The 22,086-nt window shown below is 39.7% G+C and overlaps 1 protein-coding gene across 1 annotated transcript in view; it reads left to right on the top strand.

Annotated features, from left to right (window-relative positions):
* The first annotated feature begins 3,539 nt into the window (after window positions 1-3,539).
* Window positions 3,540-22,086, top strand: part of LOC121372619 — a 77,730-nt gene continuing 59,183 nt past the window's right edge. The window contains exon 1 of the mRNA XM_041499055.1: window positions 3,540-3,668. The gene's annotated coding sequence lies outside the window, so the exon portion shown is untranslated. The remainder of the gene's footprint in view (window positions 3,669-22,086) is intronic.

Genomic DNA, 22,086 nt, shown 5'->3' with positions numbered 1-22,086 from the left:
TATTTCTCGTTCCAGCCAATGCACCACAACGTGTATATCAAAGGCTGTGGTATGTGCTATCCTGTCTGTGAGAACGTGGGTATAAAAGATGTCTTGCTACTAATGGAAAAATGTAGCGGGTTTTCTAAGACTATACGTCAAAATTACCAAATGTTTGACGTCCAATAGCCGATGATTAATAAATCTATGTGCTCTAGTGGTGTTGTTAAACAATTAAGCGAGAGTGAATTTTATAGATGAGTGTCATATACTAGTAGTAACTCCAGGACCGTCTTAAGAATATTTCAGGCCCCCGGGTAAAGCGATATACTGGGGTCCCTACCCCCACCCTTAATGTTTATTTTTCAAATTGAATTTCGGGGCCCCTAAAATCGCAGGGCCCCTGTACAACTGTCCAGTGTGCCCATACGATAAGACGACACTGTAAACTTCCGTGTTCACCAGCGATACATGACTGGTTATTAATGACTGTGGTAAGTGCTGCCTTGTCTTTCTCCGAGGAACAATGCGGTTAATAGTCATTCCATCTTATTCTCCATACGTTGCTTTTCATGTAATGTCGTATATGCTGTCCAGGCCCTGCACCCGAAATATCCATAGCTACTATTGTAAAATAACAACCTGTTCCACAACATAAAGTTAAAAGTTTGTTTTGTTTAACGACACCACTAGAGAACATTGATTTATTAATCGTCGGCTATTGGTTGTCAAACGTGATACATTTTGACATATAGTCTTAGAGACGAAACCCGCTATATTTTTCCATTAGTAGCAAGGGATATTTTACATGCACAATCCCACAGACAGGATGGCACATACCACAGCCTTTGGTGTACCAGTCGTGTGAGGGGTGTGACGTAGGCCAGTGGTATAGCGCTCGCTTGATGCGCGGTGGGTTTGGGACAAATGTAGCGGGTTTCCCGGTGTTAGAATTGTCAAATGTTTGACATCCAACAGGCGATGATTAATTAATCAATGTGCTCCAGTGGTGTCGTTAAACAAAACAAACTGTAACCAGTCGTGGCGCACTGGCTAGAGCGAGAAATAGCACCGACGCGGGATCAATCCTAGACCGACCGCGCATAAGGCGGGCACTTTACCAGTGGGCTACATTTTTCATCCTCTCATCCTCTACACCAAATCCCACAATTACCATTTCTAATAGCCAGAGGCGGATCTAGGGGGGTGGGTGGGGTGAGACTAAATTTTGCGACAATTTTATTATATATTAATTTTTACCCCCCTCTAAACCTCCCCCAAAGATCCCTTGGCATTCCCGGCTCATGTCATTCCTCCTCCCCCCCCCCCTCCCAAATGGATTTCCTGGATCCGCCACTGGTAGCCGTTCTATAAAAGAGTGCTGAAGAGACGTTAAACACACGTAGGCTATATTTCCTTCCTTTCATCGTCATTAAACAACGCGTTGAGGCTGAGGGCAGGCGGGGGGGGGGGGGGGGGGGGGGGGGAGAGGTAGGGGGAGTATTTAAACATACATTCCGTTCTTTTTTCTTCTGGTTTTTTTTTTACATTTGAGTCTACATTATTACAATTTCACAATATGCGACATTTTTTTCTTTTCTTTTCCCGACAATACAGTTCCACACCACAATAAGCAGATAACGCTTTTATTTTGTCCACCGCGGATCCCAGTATTCGATTATCCTCAAGCACGGTAACTCTCTTTATGCTTGTATAGCACGATGCCGCTGTGAATACGTCTACATTTGCATGTTTCTTCCACTGCCCTGTCAATATAGCCATGGGCATTACCATCAACTGTCTGTGTTTGAATGACATGCGTGTCGAATTGTTCAATACCTGCTCAGACAACCGGTGGTTATTGTAATGTTGTCTATACTGAATTCGCAAGTTTCGACCGGCCTCGGTGGCGTCGTGACAGGCCATCGGTTTACAGGCTGGTAGGTACTGGGTTCGGATCCCAGTCGAGGCATGGGATTTATAATCCAGATACCGACTCCAAACCTTGAGTGAGTGCTCCGCAAGGCTCAATAGGTAGGTGTAAACAACTTGCACCGACCAGTGATCCATAACTGGTTCAACAAAGGCCATGGTTTGTGCTATCCTGCCTGTGGGAAGCGCAAATAAAAGATCCCTTGCTGCTAATCGGAAGAGTAGCCCATGTAGTGGCGACAGCGGGTTTCCTCTCAAAATCTGTGTGGTCCTTAACCATATGTCTGACGCCATATAACCGTAAATAAAATGTGTTGAGTGCGTCGTTAAATAAAACATTTCTTTCTTTCGCAAGTTTCATTTCATTTCATCTTATTTTCGTACTTCTATCCAATTAAGGTTCATACACGCTGTCTTGGGCACACACCTCAGCTATCTGGACGGTGGGTTAGTTGTTAGCTGTTAGTCAGAGAGAAGAGGGTGTAGTGGTCTTACACCTACCCACCGAGTCGTTAAAACTCGCTCTGGGTGGGAGCCTGTACCGGGCTGCGAACCTAGTACCTACCAGTCTTATATCCGATGGATTAACCACGACGCCGGTCATCAAGGTAACGTCTCCGGTATTCATGGGTCATAGGATCGATTCCCCTCGATGAATCCATTGGTTTATTCTCTGGTTTAACAAAATTCATGTGTGTACTGTCAGTGTGATAGTGCGAATGAAAGATCCCTTGTAGTTAATCGAAAGGAGTAGCCAGTGATTGCGTGGCGACAACGGATTTCCACTCTGTGGTTCATAACCCTACGTCAGATATAACTGTAATTAAAATGTTGAGAGAGTCGTTAAATAAAACATTTTGTTTTTCGTTTTGTTTCCATTAGACACAAATAAGGTCCATTTTCAAGGTGCGGGTCTCGGTACGTGGATAAGTTCAAGTTTGTTTTGTTTTACGACATCACATTAATCAATCATCGGCTTTTGGATGTCAAACATTTGGGATATCTTTCATATGCACCATCCCACAGACAGGATAGCACATACCACGGCCTTTGATATACCAGTCGTGGTGCACTGGCTGGAACGAGAAATAGTCCAATGGTCCCACCGACGGGGATCGAACCTGGACCGACCGCGCACCTGGCGAGGGCTTTGCCACTGGGCCACGACCGACCCTCGCTAAAAAAACGGCAGCATGCATCAGAAAATCAATAGCAATGATTTCACGAGCTCGTTTTATGCGTACCGCATCCACGTCGGAAGGTGCCAATCCAGGGGGAGGGTGCTGGTTCCAAGAAAACCCTCGATATCATACATGTTATTGTATTTTGGAAAACTGTCAGTGTCCTTATCTGACGCTGCACCACCACCACCCTGCCCTGAAAAAACCCCAAACAAAACAAAACTGCAACCGCGCCCGCGCCATACCAAAATCCACTCACATGGAATACGACTCTAAATGTCGTTCAAAGCCTGTGTACAGGGATTCCGTAAGGTGGACACACACGATTATTTTCTAATTCCCTCACTCGTCAAACTGTACGCATCACCAAGTCGTCGTTGAAGGCATTTATTGATCTGCTGTGGCTCTTCACGCGATTCCGCCTGCCCGCTCTACTGGCGGGAAAAAACCGAGAGAAGATCCCGCGCGAACGACAGACCTTATTTTCGTGTCGTCTGCTCCAGTTACTCTCTGATCGCAGTAGGTCATCCATGCCTCTGGGTGGATAGGGAGAGAAACCACAACAGCGATATCGAGGTACGTTCATTTCATTGAATTAGGGTTGTCGTTGTTGTTGTTGATTTTTGTGCCCTCTTCTTGCTGTCTTTGTTTCCTTCATGATATAAAAATATAATTTGTTATTAGCCTAGTAGTAATCGTGGGTGTAGTAGTAGTGGTAACAACAGCAGCAGCAGCAGCAGCAGCAGCAGCAGCAGCAGTAGCCCGAGTACTCTTGACTGTAAGAGGGCTAGACGGACATTTGGATGGTTATTTAGCCATATGTCACGAGGATCCTATAATACCCGTAACTGAATAAAACACGATTATCCAAATATCTCTCCTAACTGTATATCTATTTGATCTCTCTGTATCGGGCAGTCTAATGCCCGAGTGGCTCGGCTCTAGGTATATCAGAGATAAGATCTTATATAAATAAATAAATATATATATCTATATATATATATATATATATATATATATATATATATATATATATATATATATATATATATATAGCACGTTTAGTTCACTAGAAAACACAACAAAACACAATACACTTTGGAATCTGTATTAACACTACGCTGACAAATGTACTTGCCGCAGTACTTAATTAACAACAACAATATAATAACCCAGAACTAATCACTTAATTAGTTAATCACTAGGTGTCTAGTTTACACAATATTCTAATCACTTCACCGTGATACACACACACACACGTGTGATAATTGAGAAACGCTGCCAGGGGAACTTAATTAATAAAGGAATTTCAACTCTATTCCTTAATGGTTAATTTTCAATTAACAATTAACTACTCATTCAGTAACCTTGTAATACAGAATTAATACTGGTACATATCCCAATAAAGACAATAACCTACAGTTTACCTAGGTCCTCTAGGATGACTGGCTAAGCTTTAATATTTTAGAACAGTGAAGCCTACAATTTACTTCGTCAGATTACCGGAGACACTGTCTAAATAATATTGGTATAATACAGTATTAAAATATTTAAAGTCACATCAATCACATCAAGGTTATACAACAGAGCAGAAAAATATATTTACCAGTCCGGACTGAACTTATATAGTTCGTTCAGTGGACGACGTCCGTACCCCTGGATACTTCCACTGTTTCTCCCCGATATATCTAAAATCCTATCTATTTATTCAAAAATCTCAGAGACAGCGAATATCGCCTGGGGGCACAACGCGGTACCTCACCTATCATGTGATATTTCCACAACTCCCTGAGACGGTATATTTCCTTACAAGCCTAGACTGGTCGTCGCCTAGTTCGCGAGAGATACCATGGTCGCGCGGAGGTATTACGTAACCACTCTCCACATGGCCTCCACATCTGGTCTAAGTGTGTATTGGAACGCAGCTCTACCACCGTCGCGCGGGGGTATTACGTAACCAAGCTGCACACGGCCCTCTAAAACAATTAACATCGCCACAGGCGAAAAGATAAGAGCATGTTCCGTCACACCATATAACCTTCCAAATGTCCGTCTAGCTCTGTTAAGTCAGAGTACTCAGGCTACAGCAGCAGCAGCAGCAGCAGCGGCGGCAGCAGCAGCAGCAGTAGCACAAACACCAATGATTTTAGTAATCATTATGTCCACAATCTGGTTTTTTGTTTTGTAGATTTCAATGTTGTTGGAAGGAAATGTTTTATTTAACGACGCACTCAACACATTTTATTTACGGTTATATGGCGTCGAACATACCGTTAAGAACCACACAGATATTGAGGGAGGAAACCCGCTGTCGCCACTTCATGGGCTACTCTTTTCGATTATCAACAAGGGATCTTTTATATGCACCATCCCATAGACAGGATAGCACATACCACGGCCTTTGATGTACCAGTCGTGGTGCACTGGCTGGAGTGAGAAATATCCTAATGGACCCACCGACGGGGATCGATCCCAATCCGACCGCGCATCAATCGAACGCTTTACCACTGCGCTACGTCCCACCCCTCAATGTTGTTTGGGTTTTTGTTTTGGCCTACAAAACAGGGTTGGAAATTAACATGGAAACCATGGTCACCAGCAGGGTCAGTTCAAGAAAAATCTTACTGGCCCTTATCAAATTCAACTAGCCCTTCAATTATCACATTGAAATTTAAAGGGACATTCCTGAGTTTGCTGCAATGTTTAAGATGTTATCGACTAACAGAGACTTTTTAACGATTGTAATTACATATCAAATATATTTTTCTGCATAAAATATTAGTGGCTGTATATTAAACGTGTTTCTGATCGTTCTTATATTTGTACTAGGTTAAATTTCATTTTATTTCCTAAAATATAGCTTTTTCTTTCGTACGAAGTTATTTGAAGACTAAATCCAGTTTCGGCTTCTTACAAATATTAAGACGACCAGAAACACACTGAATATACAGACACAGACATTCTAAACAAGAAAATATATTTAATATGTAAGTTTAATCGTAGAAATATTTTAGTTTTCGGAAACATCTTACAATGCAGCAAACTCAGGAATGTCCCTTTAACTAGAATGTGCTTTGTTGAATAATAACGAGCTCACCGTATATAGTCCGTTTGATTCAACAGGAAACCATAACCGATAAATTGGCATGTAACTTCATAATGAAGAGTTAAAACTCGTATAAAGACCTTAAGTTTTAAACCCAAACCAACTCAAATGACATTTTTTTGAAAAAGAAATCCAATAAAAAAATATAAAAAAAGTTACACCATTAAATTACACAAATTAAATCTAATTTGTAATACAGGGGTGAAGAAAAAAGGCTAGAACAGCCAATGTATGCAACTTTACTTGCATTGTCTATGAAGTAAAAGATAATGCAGTACAAGAAAGAAAGAAATGTTTTATTTAACGACGCACTCAACACATTTTATTTACGGTTATATGGCGTCAGACATATGGTTAAGGACCACACAGATTTTGAGAGGAAACCCGCTGTCGCCACTATATGGGCTACTCTTTCCGATTAGCAGCAAGGGATCTTTTATTTGCGCTTTCCACAGGCAGGATAGCACAAACCATGGCCTTTGTTTAACCAGTTATGGATCACTGGTCGGTGCAAGTGGTTTACACCTACCCATTGAGCCTTGCGGAGCACTCACTCAGGGTTTGGAGTCGGTATCTGGATTAAAAATCCCATGCCTCGACTAGGATCCAAACCCAGTACCTACTAGCCTGTAGACCGATGGCCTAACCACGACGCCACCGAGGCCGGTACATGCAGTACAAAGAAACTAAAGATAGATCTGCGCGTGCTTTAATAAACTAATCTGGGATTGGTTTTCCTCTTTGTGGCGATGCAAGAGGGATGACATACACCTTGTGGCGATGCAAGAGGGATGACATACACCTTGTGGCGATGCAAGAGGGATGACATACACCTTGTGGCGATGCAAGAGGGATGACATACACCTTGTGGCGATACAAGAGTTGCGCAATATCCATTAAAGGATTTCCTCGAGAGTGGCTGTCTTCCTATAGGCGAGGCACCAGATAGAGATCCATGGAATCATCCACTATTTTGCCAAATCCCAATTCGACTGCATTATACAGAGATATGGCTCTGATTATGTATTAGTTTTGTCGTTCATATTGCCTTGGATGTTCCATCAACCGCCTTAAAATCTATATTAGAAAAGAATACTTTACCTATACAGTTTACATACCAATTGATCGGTTTCCTTTTGACGCAAACGGACAATAGCCTAAAACATTTTCTGCTTCAGTAAAAAGTAATAATGCGCGCGCTCCTCTGTGTGTGTGTGTGTGTGTGTGTGTGTGTGTGTGTGTGTTGTGCACGCAGATATGTGCGTTTAATTTGGATACTGTAAATCAGTGTTCGAGATTAACGGTATCCCAATATCCCGGGGATACAAGAATTTAATTTTGGATACCAGACTTCAATAACCCAGTATCCCACCGGGATACCATATAATGTTGTTTTTGTTTTTTTAATCCTGCGTTTTTTTTTTTTGCTGAAACAATGAAAGTCATCATTTACTAATGAAGTTAAGTAACAGCGTCGTTCACGTTTGTTACGATGTTATTTATGAATTTCATTTAAGTGGGATACTAAATTATCAGGTGGGATACCAGATTTTGAAATGTTAGTATCCAACTGGGATACTGCCCAAATTTTTTAATCTCGAACACTGCTGTAAATACAACAGTAATAGGCTTCTAATAAAATAAATATCGAAAAAAAAAAAATCTGAAACAAAAACCCTCAACAGAACAGAACTTTATTATGTTCAGGTCGTTACACAACGGCATATTGTTTATTACAGTAACATGTGGACGGTTATGTCATCATGTTAAGATGTAAAATCTGATCTGTTCTTATTTATGCAAATCGCTTAAACTTAAAACAAATGAGACGACAATCAATTAACTGACCTTTGAAATAATTCGCATTTGCCATAGTTTGACACCCAATAGCCGATGTATTGTTCGTGCTGGGATGTCGTTAAATATCTATTCTCTTCTTCTCTTTGAAATAATTCCTGTAGTGCCGGGAAATTCCATCGTTATTTTTATATGCGCGCATGCGCTGACGTTAGTGTGTTAAACCTACAAGATAGATTTTGATTTTGTCCCAGAATACTATAAGCTAATTAAATATGATTACTTTTTTTTACCATAGTTCATTGAATAACAGTTGTCAAAAAGGAAGTCTACTAGATAATTATGGCGTATCCAATCCATTCCAATAAGCCAACGACTTCCAGATTTTAAAAATAAATGCAATGTCTGCAGTACGTTTTGAGCTCTATTTTTTTTGAAAGATCTGGCCAAAAACCACAGAAGCCGAGTCTGGTGTTGTCAAAATATAATGCATTTTCTATGTCGTCTGCTGCTGTTGTTCGCGCCAGCAGAGACGCGGTGTGTTTTGTCGTCTGCTGCTGTTGTTCGCGCCAGCAGAGACGCGGTGTGTTTTGTCACGATTGATTCAGTTTCAGTGTGTTTCCTTTTTAACTGGTACCATACTCGCCAGACGCTAAAATCGATGCTAATTTTCAAGCCTACAAAATATATAATATTCAAAATAATTACACTATGCTAAATTTGGATACACGCTATACCATACAGAGAGTGCGTGGTACATCGCTGGGTCCAGCAAATGCACCACCAAAATCCTTGTCTTAAAGACTGACCATTGTTCTGACTACAATTGTGGTATTAATCACCTATAGATTCTAAAGATTTACTTCAAATCATTCACTCTCAATCCAGATCAAAATTAACACATTGTAAACCATTTCGTCTTTCACAATAATTCTAACAGTTATTTTTGATTTTTAGGTTACTTAAACTGACGCCTACAAGATAACATCTAATTATAACCCCCACCCCAGTTATATGTACTATTATTTCTTGTCTTGACGACATATGATTGGTGCGTTTTCACTAAGGTTTTAAAAAAAAATATATATATTTGATGGACGTACACTTTGATAATCGAATTCTCTTGTGTGTGTTTGTCTCTCTCTCTCCCTCTCCCTCTCTCTCCTCTCCCCCCCCCTCTCTCTCTCTCTCTCTCTCTCTCTCTCTCTCTCTCTCTCTCTCTCTCTCTCTCATATATATATATACACACACACACACACACACACACACACACACACACACACACACACTGTGCGAATATCTGCTGTGCTGATAAACCTGTAGCTTAAAGCAATACAAAATTGAAACGATACATATAAGAGTCCCCCACGCAAAGCTTAAGGACAAACTCCTTTCCTTAGTCAATGGGGTATTTGTTACAAAGAACGGCGAACGAAAATATAAATACCTTTCTATCTTCCACGGATCTGGAATATACCTCTTGATCCAGGGTTTAGAGTCTCCATATCGCCATATCATTCTGGCGCAGAAGTTGTTCCATCAAAGTTATGTAATCCAGGGACTCCTTAGGGCATCCAGGGGTGCTACTAATCGGAAAGAGTAGCCCATGTAGTGGCGACAACGGGTTTCCTCTCAAAATCTGTGTGGTCCTTAACCATATGTCTGACGCCATATAACCGTAAATAAAATGTGTTGAGTGCGTCGTTAAATAAAACATTTCCTTCCTTTGCTGCTAATTGATAAGAGTAGCCCATGGACTGGCTGCAGCGGGTTTTTTCTCTAACAATTTCCGTGTTCCATAACATTTCTTTCTTGCTATAGTTACCGGGTACTCGCAACAACCTATATATTGAACATACGCATAGCCAATGCAAGGTATTCACCACAGCGTATAAAGAACATGTAGTCAAGGTTCTCGCAAAGGCCTAGACTTAGCTCAGTAGGTTGATGCTCGCCTGAGGTGCTTGCGTCGCAGGATCGAACGCCCTCGGTGGATCCATTCAACTGATTGTTTTTTTTACGTTCCAACCAGTGCACCACAACTGGTCAAAGGCCGTGGTATGTGCTTTCCTGTCTGTGGGAACGTGCATATACAATATCCCTTACTGCATTAGGATAAATGTAGTGGGTTTCGTCTGATGATTACAAGTCAGAATGACCAAATGTTCAACATCCAGTAGCCGATGATTAATTAATCAGTGTGCTCCAGTGGTGTCGTTAATCAAAACAAACTATTATATTAGGGCATCTGATTTTTTTCGTGTTCCAACCAGTGCACCACAACTGTTCAAAGGCCATGGTATGTGTTATCCTGTCTGTGGGAAAGTGCATATAAAAGACCCCTTGCTGCTTGTCACGGGGATCCTATAATACCCGTAACTGAATGAAACACGATTGTCCAAATATCTCTCCTAACCGTATATCTATTAGATCTCTCTGTAACAGGCAGTTATACCCGTGTGGCTCGTCTCTAGGTATGAACAGAGATAAGATCTTATATAAAGTATATATTATATAGTACGTTTAGTTCACTAGAAAACACAACAAAAACACAATACACTTTGGAATCTGTATTAACCTACGCTGACAAATGTACTGCCGCAGTAGTTAATTAACAACAACAAATAATAACAACCCAGAACTGATCACTTAATTAGTTAATTTCTAGGTGTCTAGTTTACACAATATGCTAATCACTTCACCGTGACACAACACCCACACGTGTGATAATTGAGAAACGCTTCCAGGGGAACTTAATTAATAAAGGAATTACAACTCTATTCCTAACTGGTTAATTTTTAATTAACCTTTAACTACTCATTCAGTAACCTTGTAATACAGAATTAATACTGGTACCTATCACAATAAAGACAATAACCTACAGTTTACCTATGTCCTCTAGGATGACTGGTTAAGCTTTATATATATAGAACAGTGACCCTACAGTTTACTGCGTCAGATGACCGGCAGCACCGTCTAAATAATATTGGTATAATACAGTATTAAACTATTTAAAGTCACATCAATCACATCAAGGTTATACAACAGAGCAGAAATAATATTTACCAAGTCCAAACGGACGTGTTCCCTGGAAGCCTTCCGATATGTTTCTCCCCCATATCTCTAAAACCCTAGCTATTTATCATAAAACCGAATATCGCCTGGGGGCACAACGCGGTACCTCACGTATCATGAGATATTTCCCCAACTCCTAGAGACGCATTTTTCTCTTAGAAGACCAAACTGGCTGTCGCCATTCCGCGAGCAATCCCCTGGTCATAAACAGCACTACCGGAGTTATTACGTAACTACTGGCACATGGCCTCCATATCTGGGCTGGGTGTGTATTGGAACAGCTCGATCGCCGTCGCGCAGCGGAGGTATTACGTAACTAAGTGCCCACCTGGGCTTAAGTGCATATTGGAACTGCACACGGCCCTCTAAAACAATTAATATCGCCACAGGCGAAAACAAAATTAAGAGCATGTTCCGTCACACTGCTAATGAAAAATAACTAGGTGTCAGAATTATCAAATGTTTGACATACAATAGCCGATGATAAATTAATCAATGTGCTCCAGTGGTGTCGTTAAACAAAACAAATTATTACATTAGGGCATCCAAAGCGTTTTATGGTAGACATTTGGAGGATATGTCTACTAAATACGATACACCACTGACCAAAATGGCGACTGGTGCTATTCAATATTTTGAACTGTTCATCTCTTTGATGAAACTCTTGCACAATTATTATTTTCCCATCGTTTTTCATGAAGTGACAGACTTGACAGCTGTGGTGACAGTGCTCATGACGGGTGTCACCGGTGTGGCAGTACTCATGACGGGTGTCACCGGTGGGGCAGGACAGCCGTGGTGGCAGTACTCATGACGGGTGTCACCGGTGGGGCAGGACAGCCGTGGTGGCAGTACTCATGACGGGTGTCACCGGTGGGACAGGACAGTCGTGGTGGCAGTACTCATGACGGGTGTCACCGGTGGGACAGGACAGCCGTGGTGGCAGCACTCATGACGGGTGCCACCGGTGGGGCAGGACAGCCGTGGTGGCAGTACTCATGACGGGTGTCACCGGTGGGGCAGGATATGCTCACCTTTCGCGAACACCTGATATCATCACTGTTATGACAGTGATTCGTGAATGCATGTCATCACAGCTGTTCGTATTCTCATCAACTGGCCGGTGCTAGTGTGGATTTAGTAAACTAGTCTGGGAGTGGCAGTCCTCTTTTTGGCGGTGCAAGAGGAATCAAATACCCAGTTAAAGATCTCCTCGGGAGTGGTTGCTCTGTAGATGAGGCACTAGATAGATATTCATGGCATTAACCCACTAATTAGTCAGATGCCCATTCGACTCTGCATTGTGCAGCCAGAGATACAACCCTGATCTTGTATTACGGTTTAGTCGTTCAGATTTATAATCGTAATCGTAAACTCTATTAACGTGCCTCTGTCCAATTAAGGTTCAGGCACGTCTCTCCCACACCCAATCTCTGGCATGGCCAGTGGTCGAATGTGGAACAGAAAAACAGATTCAAACCAATTATATTGTCCGAAATAGTATACACGTCGAATATTAAAATGGCCACCAAAATTACTGCAGCATTAAGTAGCTTATGGTTATTGGACAGGAACCACCCGGGCCCCTTTTACGAAGCGATCTTAACGCTAAGATCGCTTCGTAAAACGAGACCTAAAACAAGAAATGCTTAAACTTAAAATGCAATTATAGTGATTAGTATGTACAGGTAACTGAATTGAAACAAACGTATTTCTCCTTCTATCCAGTACACCACAACTGGTATATCAAAGGCCGTGGTATGTGCTATTCTGTATGTGGATTGGCGCCTATAAAACATCCCTTGATACTAATGGAAACATGTAGCGGGATTTCCTCTTTAAGACTATATGTAAAAAATTACCAAATGGTTGACATCCAATAGCCGATGATTAATAAAATAATGTGCTCTAGTGGTATCGTTCAACAAAACAAACTTTTTAAAACTCAATTAAAACCCACTGATAATTACAACACCACTGATAATTACAACACCACAAGAAACACCAGCAAAACAACAAAACATTAACTGAAACACCAGTCATCCTGAACATGCACGTACGTCTAAGTAGAGCCAGGGCCCCGTTCCACGAAGCGATCTTAGTGCTAAGATCACCTTAAGTGTATAATTACCTAATGTATTTTGTGCAATTTTTAAGATGTTGTCAACTAACAGAGACTTTTTAACGATTGTAATTACATATGAAATATATTTGTCTGCATAAAATATTAGTGGCTGTATATTAAACGTGTTTCTGATCGTTCTAATATTTGTACTAGTTTAAATTTCATTTATTTCCAAAAATATAATTTTTTCGTACGTGCGAAATTATTTGAAAACAAAATCCAGTTTGGGCTTCTTACACATATTAAGACGACCAGAAACACATTGAATATACAGACACTGATATTCTAAACCAGAAAATATATTTAATATGTAAGTTTAATCGTAGTAATATTTTATTAGTCGGGGACATCTTACAATGCAGCAAACTCAGGAATATCCCTTTAAGATGATCTTAGCGCTAAGATCGCTTCGTGGAACGGGGCCCAGTTTGGGAGGTATTGAAATTTCAGGTTCGGTATCGATGTGGGTATTTTTCGATTGATTTACCTTGGTATCGGTACGCTATTCGGTATTGATGTTATTGATGTATTGTTATGTTGTATGCAGATGACACTGTACTATGATGCACTGCTTATGATACTTATTTAAAACATAGAACCTATCGATAAACACATTAAAGAACAAGATTGGGATATGTGGTGGAACAAAGAAAGACTATAAGAAAATATTTTATTTGGGTAATCAAATACTAGAAAACATGAATGAATACAAATATGTAGGTATTTGGTTTGAAAAAAGTAACAAATTTAATTTATGCAAAAAAATATTTAACACAACAAGCAAAAAAAAAAGCCATGTTTTTCATTTAAAAAAAGCCAAATGAACTTCATTTGTCAATAGAACATAGACTTCAGCTGTTTCAGACAATAGTTGTTCCTATATTACTATATGACTTTGAAATTTGGGGATTTGAAAATATAAATATTATAGAAAAGATTCAGATTCAATTCTTACTATATTTAGCGCCTGTCAGGAAAAGTACTCCAATATATATGTTATATGGTGAATATGGAAGAACACCTCTATCTCTGAAAATACATCTAAGAATAATTTGCTTTTGGGCACGGCTGTTAAACGGCTAAAAGTCTAAAACCATCTGTAAAGGCTTACCAAATAATTCGGTACACACTATAAATGGATAATTAACATCAGAAATCTATTTTACCAACTTGGATTGAATAACGTTTGGGACCAGCAGTCATTTAAATCAGTGGAGTGGTTAAAAATAGTTGTGAAGAGACGACTGTCTGATCAGTATCTACAAACATGGAGAAATGACATCTTTACGACCAGCAAAGGAACTAATTATAAAATATTTAAAGAGAAATTGGAACTAGATGGATGTCAAACATTTGGTAATTTTGACATATAGTCTTGGAGATGAAACAAGTTACATTTTTCCATTAGTAGAAACAAATATAGCGGGTTTCCTCGCTAAGATATATACTACTTAGTCGTGAAGTCTTGTTTGGCCTTCGTCTTCCTACAGTACGGCACCGGCCTCGGTGGCGTCGTGGCAGGCCATCGATCTACAGGCTGGTAGGTACTGGGTTCGGATCCCAGTCGAGGCATGGGATTTTTAATCCAGATACCGACTCCAAATCCTGAGTGAGTGCTCCGCAAGGCTCAATGGGTAGGTGTAAACCACTTGCACCGACCAGTGATCCATAACTGGTTCAACAAAGGCCATGGTTTGTGCTATCCTGCCTGTGGGAAGCGCAAATAAAAGATCCCTTGCTGCCAATCGGAAGAGTAGCCCATGTAATGGCGACAGCGGGTTTCCTCTCAAAATCTGTGTGGTCCTTAACCATATGTCTGACGCCATATAACCGTAAATAAAATGTGTTGAGTGCGTCGTTAAATAAAACATTTCTTTCTTTCTTTTCCTACAGTACGGAGTTTAGGCGAAGGCTATACTACTGAGCCGACACTCCCCCTAATGACAAATGAACAACAGCAATAACGGTGAACAAGGTTAACGCAATTGTGGCAAATTGTAATACCCGATTAATATTTAGTTGAGTTTTGTTGAGTCGGTCCACGTTCAATAGAAAAGTACGTACACTCCCACTCCCACACAAACTGTCTTATCTAAGCCACTGACCGCAAGCCACCTTTCTAGACATATACCACTGGATTAAATCCCATTCCAAAGAAAAATAAACAGCAATTAAAAAATAAATAAATAAATAAATAAATTTAAAAATAACTAAATCTCTGTCTGTCTGTCTGTCTGTCTGTCTCTCTCTCTCTCTCTCTCTCTCTCTCTCTCTCTCTCTCTCTCTCTCTCTCTCTCTCTCTCTCTCTCTCTCTCTCTCTCTCTCTCTCTCTCTCTCTCTCTCTCTCTCTCTCTCTCTCTCTCTCTCTCTCTCTCTCTCTCTCTCTCTACATATATATATATATATATATATATATATATATATATATATATATAATTGCTGTTTATTTATCACAGGTTGTAGGTAAGCTCGAGTAGCTCTGTGGGTTGAGTGCTCGCCTGAGGTGCTTGCGTCGCAGGATCGAACCACCTAGGTGAACCCATTCAATTGATTTTTTTCTCGTTCCAACCAGTGCACCACAACTGTTCAAAGGCCGTGATATATGCTATCCTGTCTGTGAGAAAGTGCATATAAAAGATCACTTGTTGCTAATGAAAAAAATAACTAGGTGTCAGAATTATCAAATGGTTCACATCCAATAGTCGGTGATTAATTAATCAATATGCTCTAGTTGTGTCGTTAAACGAAAACAAACTTTAACTCATTGGTTAACGATTTCGTCAGAGATATGCTCTAATATCGACCGTCCTCATAAAATTTGTTTTCTCGATTACTGACCAAATATTTCGGCTAAGGACTAAATTAAATGTGCCTATGATTCGCTCATGCAGTGCCTACGTACGATAGATGCATTTGTGTTGTACACATTCTATTTGGAGGGGTGGGGTGATATAGATGTCAGAAGATGTATATCAATGTTTTCATCACTATAGCGCGTTCTTGTATGGCGTTCGTTGCCTCACATTCTGACTTCCAGAAATGGTTCTGATATTTATAGAGTGGAAGATACACTGTGTGAGTGGTTCCTGTCTGTTATGTACTAAAAACTGCGTTTATTCGACTATTATGACCCACCATTCGTCAAAAATCATTCTGGAAGAATTCGGCCCCAAAATTAGTTTTTTCGTTTATTGACCAAGGACTAAAATAAATGTGCCTATGATTCGGCCAAGCAGTGCCTACATACGATAGATGCATTTGTATTTAGATATACCCATTATATTTTTAGCGGTGGGATGATACACTACTGACCCCCCCCCCCCCCCCCCCCACCCCACCCCCCCCCCCCCAAAAAAAAAGTTAAATGTTTAAAAAAAAAAAAAAATAAGTGATGTATGTTGTTCTGGATCTGTGCAAAATCCACTTGAATGACCGTTCGTTGTTTTCTGAAATGAATATTCAGTATGATAGTGCAGCGGATATCTTTTCCAATGGTCTAAATATAAATCCGTTATCACATTTACAATGCTTACTCATTGAAAACAATAACTGATTGTGGGTTTTTTCTCGTTCCAACCAGTGCACCACAAATGGACAAAGGTCTTGGTATGTGCTTTTCTGTTTGTGGGAAAGTGCATAAAAAGACCCCTTGCTGCATCAGAAAAAAATGTAGCGGGTTTCCTTTGATGACTACGTATCAGAATTACCAAATGATTGACACCCAATAGCTGAGTGGTGTCGTTAAACAAAACACACTCTACTTCACGGTGCCGCCACTCCTTGAGCTACTCGCATATGGTAACATTCCCAGTCTGGAGCTCCTCGCGGCAAGACGTGTTTGTTTCGCTTGTGCACATTGCACGTGCTTTCGTGTGCTCGACTTGGGGATCCTTCACTTCGTTGTTTTTGTCAACGAAGTGAAGTTTTCTACTGGGATGTATGCGGCCATTGGAACTGATTGAACGCTGGAACGCTTCTCGTTTCGACAGTCTGCACCATCAGGTTGGATTCTTTTTTAGCGAGATTCCTCGCCTCCACGTCATTTCTCCGTCTGACTATGTTGACTTGTTTTTTTCGTGACTCGTATGACGGCCATTCTGCACTCTAAGAAGAAATAGGAAGCGGAGTCGGCCCCTACTATTTTTCTAGACTACTTTGTTTTATTGTGATACCATCTCGTATCCTCCGGAGTCGGGCCCGTCCGCACCACTATACCAACCCATGACGACTGGACTATACCCTAGTCTGATTCTCTCTCTCGTTCAGACGGATCCGGCTTCTCAAGATCTGTATTTCAGCACAGCACTACACCTTCAACGTCTATTGACTGTCAATATAGGGGTTTTCTTGACGGGATGCAACCCATCTTGTCCCTACAAGCTGTGCACCCTAACGGCCTTAACGAGGCCACTCACGTGGACATATAAATAGGACTTTAAACTTTTAGACCTTCGTTCAAACGTTTATGTCGAAATTACTTCTTTCTTTTTTTTAATATTATTAAATAGTCCGATTCTCTTTTCTTTCTCTTATTTAGTTTTGGACTGTCCTTCTAAAATGCTCCAAATTATATAAATATTCAACCGAGCAGTCAATTCCTTTTATTTTTGGCTTGTAACTTTTCTTGTTCTTAAATTCTATTAACTTTTTTACTAATTGCTATTTTCAAAATTCTGCCAATTTTCAACAATACCCCTACCCCCCTCCATCCCGAGTCAGGCCACCGATCTTATCTAATTTCTTTTTGACCACCCGATCTAATTTAGCGACCAAATTTAATGAGTAGAATTTTCTTTATTAATTATATTAATTAGAGATGCGCATCAAAATTTTAAAGGCCCACTATTTAATTTTGGGATGTAAATTTCAAAATTGTCCTCTTAATTTTTTTCTGTCCCGGGACAAGCCCCTGGCTATCCAGAGACAAGCCCCGGAACGGACATGCTCGAAACTCTAGTGGTATATGAGCATTTAAAAATTGTTCGCACTCGCACTCGCATATGGTAATATTTAGGCATATGAAAATCAGTGTTTATGGATTTAAAAATCACTGTTTATGAACTTGGAAATCACTCCTTTATAGGTAAGAGTATTAAGGTTTAGGATAATTATAGGTATCACGAATTGTGGATACGGAATACGGGAATCACAGGTTATGGATTTAGAAATCACAAAAACCGCAACTTGGGGCTCATATAGACTGGATGTAGCGCGTGCGTGCGGTCTGGTTAAACAAATAAAATCGAAATACATCGAAATACATTAGTCTTAATGGGACAGGGACAGACCCTAGTTTTTAAACACTACAGCATATATATATATATATATATATATTTATCCTATAACTTACCCATGATATCCATGTCATAAACCCATGTGATAATTTACTTTATTATCCCGGTTAATAATGGTATGCAAATCTGCAAGGTCTCTAGGTAATTTGTTGCTGTGGATGGGTCATTTACTTACAAGACCTGTGTAACCTGAGCGTAACGTTTTGAAAGATGTGTTTAAAATGCGTGACGTCAAACTAATCTGTGCTAATCGTGATGACGTCATATTATCGATGGCGGCGACTTTCGTACTGTGATTTACTAAAAAAAAAGTAATTAGAATGTTATTTTAGAAGTGTTATAGGATAAATAGAATTCGCTACTCGTGTTTTTTAATATGTAAAATATCAACCTCGTCTAGTTAATCGGTATTTGTCGACAAATACCGATTAACATAGACTCGGTTGATATTTTACATATTAAAAAACACGAGTAGCGAATGTGACGAATCCTCTATATAGATCCCCCCCCCCCCCACCTCTCTCTCTCTCTCTCTCTCTCCTCTCTCTCTCTCTCTCTCTCTCTCTCTCTCTCTCTCTCTCTCTCTCTCTCTCTCTCTCTCTCTCTCTCTCTCTCTCTCTCTCTCTCTCCCTCTCTCTCTCTCTCTCTCTCTCTCTCTCTCTCTCTCTCTCTCTCTCTCTCTCTCTCTATGTATGTATGTATGTATATAAATATATATATATATATTACTATTAAAGTGGTTTATGATCACTGAAAGAAAACATTACTTATATTTTATTCTTTAGATTATACATTATCCATTTCCGTAGAACCAAAGTGTTTCTGGTCATCCTGGAGTTTCTAATACCAAAAACAAATACATTTTTCATCTTTTTAAAAACGCACGTGCGTTTGAGAAGTAACGGTTATTGATTCGAGTTCTAGTCTATTTTTAATGATATTTCCCAGTTTTAACGCCACACTCTTCTTTCACTCTATTGTAACTTTATCTAACTGAGTTACAGATTTGTAAATTAACTAAACTTTAATGCGAGCGTCTAAACCGGATGTGTGCGATGTGTGTGTCTACAAAACGCATGCGGACAGCCGCAATGAAATAATCGTATATGCTTTATATGCCCAAAAACCGGCCTCGGTGGCGTAGTGGTTAGTCCATCGGTCTACAGGCTGGTAGGTACTGGGTTCGGATCCCAGTCGAGGCATGGGATTTTTAATCCAGATACCGACTCCAAACCCTGAGTGAGTGCTCCGCAAGGCTCTATGGGTAGGTGTAAGCCACTTCCACCGACCAGTGATCCATAACTGGTTCAACAAAGGCCATGGTTTGTGCTATCATCCCTGTGGGAAGCGCAAATAAAAGATCCCTTGCTGTTAATCGGAAAGAGTAGCCCATGTAGTGGCGACACCGGGTTTCCTCTGAAAATCTGTGTGGTCCTTAACCATATGTCTGACGCCATATAACCGTAAATAAAATGTGTTGAGTGCGTCGTTAAATAAAACATTTCTTTCTTTTTATATGTCCAAAACGCAAACGGCAGACGTAACAGTTAGACCGACGTACGCACGTATTGTCTGTGTGAGCCTTTAGATTATGGAGATTAAGCCACTCTTATGACTGTGAAATGCGTCGTTTATGAATATGGATAGCGCTACATATGGAAATGAATATTCCTGTTTATAAAATATATGGAATCTTATGGAAATGAAAATCACTTTATAGAAAAATACTAATCATATCGATATCAAAACCAGGTGGTTATCGACATAAAACTTTTTTTTTTTTTTTTCTAAAATGTAAATCAGTGTTGTAATGGAAACCACTGTTTACAAATATGAGAATCGTTTTTTGCAGAATCTGATACGAAAATCAATAGTCATGGGATATAAAAATTACAGCGTGTTAGCGGGGATTTTTAAAAATTTTTTTATTAGGTTAACAGGAGAGCGGAACGTTGCCCAGTCGTAAAGCGCTCGCCTAATGCGCGGTCTTCCTAGGATCGATCCCCGTCGGTGGACCCGTTGGATGTCAAACATTTGATAATTGTGACATAGTCATAGAGGGAAAACCCGCTGTATTTTTTCATTAGCAGCAAGGAATCTTTTTTATGCACTATCCCAAAGACAGGATAGCACATACCACGGCTTTTGGTGTACCAGTCGTAGTGCACTGGCTGGAATAAAATATAGCCCAATGGGCCCACGTCCCGCCTCTATATGGATCATGTTCGGTGGTCGGTGTACCAAAGCTTATTTAATAATTGTGGACCCTTCCTTTATCACATCTTTGACTTTGAGACTTTAGACGAAATAAAAACAAAATAAACACTCCTACTCACACCTGCACTCCACAAAAAAAAAAAAGAAAAAAAAAAAAGAAAAAAAAAACGAAATCCAATTTATGTGATTAAGGTTTCCGACTGACTTGAATTACGGAAATTACCGACATTTACGGAAGTTACTGGTATCTCAGTACCGGAAACACGTATTAATTGCTCTTTGAATCGTACTAAATTGTACAATATAGCTCATCCCTACACTGTGCACAGACAGACAGCGTTAATAAAGATTTATATTCGACCGAGGTTGGGTTTTTTTTTTTTTTTTTTTTTTTTTTTTTTTTTTAAATTTTTTTAACGACCATTTTGCTGTAGCTTGCATGTCTCGGGTTGCAATTATTTCATTTTCTCCATGGTTTGTGCACACAATCGCCGCGTATGATGAACTATTATTTCGCCGGGAAAATCGATGAGCTCCGGGCTGACTCGAATACAAGCGGAATTCACTCTGGTCATGAAATATGCACGAGATTCCTTAAACCCAGAATAATTGCTCTAACTAGAGTAAAGTTAATGTCTCTCTCTAAATACGAATAGTTTAAAGGGACGAATTCTTCGAATTTTCGATTAAAATGGACCAAACTAATTGCTCTAACTCTCTAAATACGAATATTTTAAAGGGAAGAATTCTTCGACTTTTCCCCCATTTTCTTTTATTCCATTATAAAGAATGTTCTTCAAATTGGACCACAATGATTGCTCTAACCTAAATGATGCAGGGTTTTATCACCTATGTTTCTAGACTCCGGTAATGGGCACCATTCCCCACCATTCTATAGAGGTCATGTCATTTGTTATTCCCAATTTGTGAGTAAAACATTCCCAATCTGAATGTAAATCTCATTCACCTGATAAACCTTCCCTCCCCAATAACGTTTTGTAATGCATTGTGCATTATATATATATGTATATATATATATATATATATATATATATATATATATATATATATATATATATTATTTATTTCAATAAACATAAGTACATATATGGCATTACTTTTTAAATTCTAACTTAGCTTTATACGATATTTTTTAAATGAAACTGAAAATTTCCAATTTTTGATAAAACGATGCTAAAATTCCCAATGTCAAAGCCATGGGTGTCAAGTCAAATTTTAAAAATAAAACCTGTAATGTTAATGTCACTCTAAATACAAATATTTTCAAGGGGCGGATTCTTCGACTTTAAAAAAAATAAAAATTCTTAAGGATACCAGTATGTTTGTTTTGTTTAACAACACCACTTGGGGATACCAGTA

The sequence above is a fragment of the Gigantopelta aegis genome, chromosome 1 (assembly GCF_016097555.1).
Source record: "Gigantopelta aegis isolate Gae_Host chromosome 1, Gae_host_genome, whole genome shotgun sequence".
NCBI lineage: Eukaryota > Metazoa > Mollusca > Gastropoda > Neomphalida > Peltospiridae > Gigantopelta > Gigantopelta aegis.
This window is presented reverse-complemented; position numbering and strand designations above follow the sequence as displayed.